This window comes from Lipotes vexillifer, unplaced genomic scaffold, assembly GCF_000442215.2.
Source record: "Lipotes vexillifer unplaced genomic scaffold, Lipotes_vexillifer_v1.1 scaffold500, whole genome shotgun sequence".
Lineage (NCBI taxonomy): Eukaryota > Metazoa > Chordata > Mammalia > Artiodactyla > Lipotidae > Lipotes > Lipotes vexillifer.
The window spans coordinates 974,870-981,166 of NW_006778765.1; the positions used below are offsets into that span (position 1 = coordinate 974,870).

Here is a 6,297-nt window from a genome sequence, read left to right on the forward strand (position 1 = left end):
GTACCTAATTTCCAGTTTTAAAGTTTTATAAAAAATTTGGCGGTTAAATTTTTTTTTTTTTTTTGTGGTACGCGGGCCTGTCACTGTTGTGACCTCTCCCGTTGCGGAGCACAGGCTCCGGACGCGCAGACTCAGTGGCCATGGCTCACGGGCCCAGCTGCTCCGCAGCATGTGGGATCTTCCCGGACCAGGGCATGAACCCATGTCCCCTGCATCGGCAGGCGGACTCTCAACCACTCGCCACCAGGGAAGCCCTGATGATCTTTTTTATGTGCTGCTTTAGGCCCTCATGTGAGCCCTGGCTGAGACGGGGTCCTTGTAATAGACACCCAGTGAACTTTTGTTGGCAGTGTGAGAGCTTGCCCTGTTGGTCACTGGATGTGGCTATGGATAAAAGCAGTCACAGCCTGAAAAATATGATGCAGCTCAGGAGGGGGATGAGGTCAAACAGGATTTGTTCACTGATGGTTTGAGAATACATGTATAAAGATACTGATTTTACAGTTGTAAAGTTCTATCTATTACTGTAAAACAAAAGAATAAAGAAGAAAGTAATAAGTTTTTTGGTAAAACTGTCACTCAGATAAAAATGGTTAACCTTTTGGTGCATTTCTTTCTTGTCTTTTTTTTCCCCTATGCATATATAAATACTTGCACATGTGTAATTCTATTTTTTAAATTGGGATCTAAATATTTATAAGTTTTTTGCACTTTTTATACAACATTATATTGTAAAAATGGTCTTGAAAATCTTTCCCTGAAATTTGTTCTACTGTATCTATTTTATGTTCTCAGAAAGACTTTTCCTCTAATAGGTCAGAAACCTCTTTGGCAGAGCCATCTGTTTCATATATTAATAGATTTTTTCATGAACCTCACCAGGTCTGTCTTGCAAGCTCTGGTTAGGGCAAATTAGAATTCACTGATTGACCCAATCGGTGCTCTCAGTACAGATTCCTCTATCAGAGACTTGTGACCTGGTCTCATCTGTCAGCTGGGCCATGTTAGACTTGCCCTTCATCTACTGACTCTGCAGTTGATATTTCAGATTAAATGTTTAAAAAAAAAAACATTTTAGATGTTTAGAGGACGGCTTTTGGGGTTTTTTTTTGTTGTTTGTTTTGTTTTTAATCAAAACCATGTGCTCTGGCAGCATCTTAAAGAACAGTTCCATGTCAAGGGCATTTGGGCAAGTTTTTCTCCTTTGAAGACTCATTTCTGTTAATATTTCATAAGTGAAAGTAGCAAGTAATACCTTGTGACATGTATAATCTGTACATTCCTTATAAGAAATCAAATGTGTGAAACAATAGCAGCATCAATAAATTAGCCTGTTGAAGTGGAAACTCTTTTTCACATTTACTGTGTTTGAATTTTGTCTCCATTGATATTCTTCCTTCCCCAGGTTATATCTCTCCAGCTGCCTAACCTCTCATAAGGAATCTTGAATCTTAATCTGAATAGAGCATTTAGTTCATACTGCTTACATAAATCTTACCTTTGGCATAGCAGGGAGAATATCTATGTTCCAGATACTTTTCATTTAGTAACTTTGGTGTCTTACACTTGGTAACTTTTGCCTCACCTGACTGCTTCAGAACTGGTACATTCTAAAGCCTTCCTTGGTTCCCTTCTTGAGCTATGGGTTGGCCTTTTGGTGTGGGTTATTCTAGCTCTCTCCATGTCTTTACTTCCCTACTATTTTATCCATTCATTGTTTGTAGACTTGGTTTATCCAGTTTTGTCTGGGAGGAATGCCTGTTTTCTGGGCTTGGGGCCAATTTTTACTTAACTTTTGGGTAAAACTACAGTATCCCAGCTGCTATTTCCAGAGATGAGCTCTCTGAAACCAGTTTTATTTGTTTAGAAACCAGATAGCACATATTATGGTGGAAGATGTTACACACATTTTAGAAATAAAAATAGGCTCTCCCTAAATGGGACATTGGTTGCCTGTATGATAACCAACACACTGATGTGTATTGTACAATTTCAGCTACCAGGGCTTCCAGGTGGGCTGGAGCTGTGATAAGGCTATAGTGTTTTCATGAGAGACACTGTAAAATAAGCTTCACATCTACATAGGATTTGTTTGTGTTGTGTTAAGTTATTGAGTCCTTATTATGTTACTGGTTTATATGCTGCATGAATACTTGCAGCACCTGAAGTATAGATGTCATTACCCCAAATGAGGAAGAGGTAAATTTGCTCTGGTTAAATGGCACCATTAACTAGGGTCTCTCTTGACATCTAAGAGTTCCCACTCCATGATATACTTGTTGCCTCTTCAGCAGTGCTGATAGTAAAAACTGGGCTATATTGTAGCATCTGGTCTCCAGTCTGGGTTGGTGTCTGAGGAGGAAGTGACAGCAGCACCATAGGCCCTGGTTAGGGAAACCTGGAAGAGAAGTCTTATGTGTCTTTTTCACCTGAAGAATAGTACCCCACTAGCCCTGTTTATTTTACCTCCTAAATAGTTCTCAAATCTGGCCTTTCCTCTGGCTTTTTTACTGGCTATTTCCTGTCTTCTCTTATTCCATCTTACAATTTCTTCCAGCAAATATTTCTTCCAGACCATGTTTTGAATACTTACAATGTGCTAAATACTGAACTGTGTAATTTCACAGTACAATTTACATTTATATTATATTCTTTCACCACCTCATTCTCTTAATAATCCTTGAAGGTAAGGGGTACCTCCACTTTACAGGTGAGGAATCTGTGGCCCAGAGAGATTGACTTGCCTAAGGTCACACTGAAAAAATGAGTTGGGATTTCAGTTTGAAACTGCATATACCTATGCTTTTATATTCTATAACATTCTATGGTACAGAGTGATCTTTATAAAGGACAGAGCTCGGGCTTCCCTGGTGGTGCAGTGGTTGAGAGTCTGCCTGCCGATGCAGGGGACACGGGTTCGTACCCTGGTCCGGGAAGATCCCACATGCCGCGGAGCGGCTGGGCCCGTGAGCCATGGCCTCTGAGCCTGCGCGTCCGGAGCCTGTGCTCCGCAATGGGAAGAGGCCACAACAGTGAGAGGCCCGCATACCGCAAAAAAAAAAAAAGACAGAGCTTATCATGTTATTTTGATCTTCCTTGTAGGATAATAGCCAATCTCCTTAACATATTCAGGGTGCTCCGTGACCTTTGCCCTGTTGCTTTTCCAGGTTTATTTTCTACTCTTCCCCCATACTCCCTACTTTATGCTCTAGTAACACACCCTTCTTGGATTTGTTTAATTTCACATTCTGCTCTTTCTTGTCTCTCAATTATTGTTCATAGAGTTCCCTGTCTTTGAACTCTTCCCTCCTCTTCTCTATTCATCTCCATTATCTTGTCCCCTCTATCCCCTACCCCACTTCCCACCCCCCCACCCACCCTGCCATTGCCTAACTGTGTCCAACTCTTTTTTCAAAACTCGCTTTGGGCCTCATTCCTCTTAATGCTTGATCTGACCTGACCTGTGTTTGCTCTTTATCTTTGTGTCCCCAGTAGATGGTAGTTGTTTAATACGTTTTTGTTCAGCTGAGCAGAAGTTTTGGAGGTATCACTCTCTAGAAAGAGACATTCTAGAGACCACCAAACTTTCTTCTTGGTGAGCTGTTTTGTCAATTTTAATAGAGTAGATAACGGTCAATTTCTGACATGAGGGATGTAACCTGTTATTAAAAAGGTTTTTCTGATTTTAGTACTTGAATGTATTAGAACTATCTTTGTGGAACCATCTTTTTTCTCCCTTTCTTAAAAAAATTTTATTTATTTATTTATTTAGGCTGTGCTGGGTCTTAGTTGTGGCACACGGGATCTTCGTTGCAGCATGTGGCATCTTTTAGTTGCAGCACGTGGGATCTTTTTAGTTGTAGCATGCAGGCTCTTAATTGGAGTACTCATGCAGGATCTAGTCCCCTGACCAGGGATCGAACCTAGGCCCCCTATATTGGGAGTGCAGTCTTACCCACTGGACCACCAGGGAAGTCCTCTTTCTCCTGTTTTAAATTGGACTTCTATTGCTGTTCACTATTCTTTGTTGGCTAGTACCCTGGCTAGGAGGCTGAATCCTTAGGTAATGGATTTGGTTTCATATGGTGTATGTGCTTTCCAACTGTTGGTTCTCAGTCATCATCTCTTCTGTTCTTTCTCTGAAGCTTTATAGAACAGCCTGATTCAAGATCTCAGAGCCTCTCTATGTTAGGGTACAGAGAATATGCATTTTAGTAAAAGAACTTCTTGATTTCTAAGTCATGGTTTTTACACATCACCACTCCCCTGCCCCCTTGTGTTTATCAAAAATCACCAGAGTCAGCAGTTCGAATGTAGAATACCATGGCATTTGCTTCATCACTTCACTGAGAAGCGTTTATTCCTTTTAAACTCTTTTCTGTGTGTAAGCATTCAGTAGTATCTTTAGTGAGTTTTAACTTATTGTTAAGTCTGCACATAATGAAAGTATTGACTTTCCCTGACATTGGAAAAGGCCCAGATATGGGAGGATTAGTTATGGTGGCAGAGTATCAGCTTGTCCTCTACAAATCATGATCCCTTTTTCTTTGCTGAAGTTCTGTTCACATAATTCTTTAGACATGCTATGGTTATTTTCAAATCTTCCTTAAAAATCAGTTACTTCCTGTTGTTTAGAGTCAGCTCAGAGGGAGACAACTTTTGGAAAGCAAAATTAAATAATTGATTCAGCTACTGATGGGCTTTTCAGAGTTTGTCCACTGGCTATAGCATCTTTATCCCAGTGTTAATGCGTTATATAGATACAAGCCTTCTGAAGTGGTTGAAACTGCTACCAGGACCCGGTAAGAACTCAGGTTCTTACCACAGGTCAGGAGTATCTTCCCCAAAGCAGTGAAGCAATTTGTCTGTCTGCGTTACACAGGAAAACTACAAATGCCCACTTTGGTGTGGGCCCCAATTAGCAGAATGCAGTCGATTTGGGGTCCTCCTTTATATGTAACTGAAGATACTGATTTGTTATCTAGGATGCCTAACCAAATATAGAGTAAGGACTTAGAAATAGAGGGATTACCTCAGAAGTATAAGTGGGGCTCTTGGTGTCTGCCCTTTAATCCTCTAAAAAAGAGGCTAATTAATTTTATTAGGATTCAGTAAATCATAGATATATATGGCTTCTTGAGTAAACCAGATATAGCCTGTTGAAGAAACTAGGCCAGATGTAATGTTATAATAGGGAGAAAAAAGAATTTAAAGGGTACAGTCACAGCTTTGTGGGAGCATGTAGTATATGTTATTTGTATGTTTATAATAGGATGCTATTAAGAAACACATGAGGATCATGTGTTTGATTCCTTTTTACAAATCTAAATGAGGGAAGCTTTTTTTTTTTAATATTTGTTTATTTGGCTGCACCGGATCTTCGTTGTTGGCACGCAGGATCTTTAGTTGTGGCATGAGGGATCTTTTTAGTTGAGGCGTGCAGGATCTAGTTCCCTGACCCGGGATGAAACCCGGGGCTCCCTGCATTGGGAGTGTGGAGTCTTAACCACTGGACCACCAGGGAAGTCCAGTGGGAAGCTTTATTTCTTCCCATTTTATTGATGATAATGGAGGGTGTGGAACACCTGAAGGCAGTGTCTAGAGATGAGAACAAAGAGGACTTTTCAGTCCTGTACAGCACAGTCTGATTGCCAGTCTCAGATGCTTTGGGAAGCCTACATAAGTTGCCAGGATTGAGCTTCATGAACATGTGTAAAGATTGAGCCTCCTCGGTCTCAGATTCTTTTCTGTTGAGATTCAGACCTTTTGTCTATAGGGTTGCTTAACACCAGTGCCCATGGGCCCCCCTTCCCTTGTTTTTAAGGAAAGGAGGCTTTTTTTTTTTGGCTGCTGTGGGTCTTCATTGCTGCACTTGGGCTTTCTCTAGTTGCAGTGAGCGGGGGCTACTCTTCATTGCAGTGCACAGGCTTCTCATTGCGGTGGCTTCTCATTGCGGAGCACGGGCTCTAGGCACGGGGGCTTCAGTAGTTGTGGCACGTGAGCTCAGTAGTTGTTGCTCGCGGGCACTAGAGCGCAGGCTCAGTAGTTGTGGTGCACTGGCTTAGTTGCTCCACGGCATGTGAGATCTTCCTGGACCAGGACTCGAACCCGTGTTCCCTGCATTGGCAGGCGGATTCTTAACCACTGTGCCACCAGGGAAGTCCCAAAGAAAGGAGGCTTTGAGGCAGCAGTACCATCAGTTTCCTGGGCAGCTGACTGGCCTTTCCCAGGAATAGTCCCCTTGTTGAGCACAGGCTACCGAGCAGAGAATAGCCTTATGTCCTTCTGTTGCATTCC

At 41.8% G+C, this 6,297-nt stretch overlaps 1 protein-coding gene across 1 annotated transcript in view; it reads left to right on the top strand.

Annotated features, from left to right (window-relative positions):
- Nucleotides 1–6,297, top strand: part of RAD54L2 (RAD54 like 2) — an 89,122-nt gene that overhangs the window by 12,891 nt on the left and 69,934 nt on the right. The gene's annotated exons all lie outside the window — the stretch shown is intronic.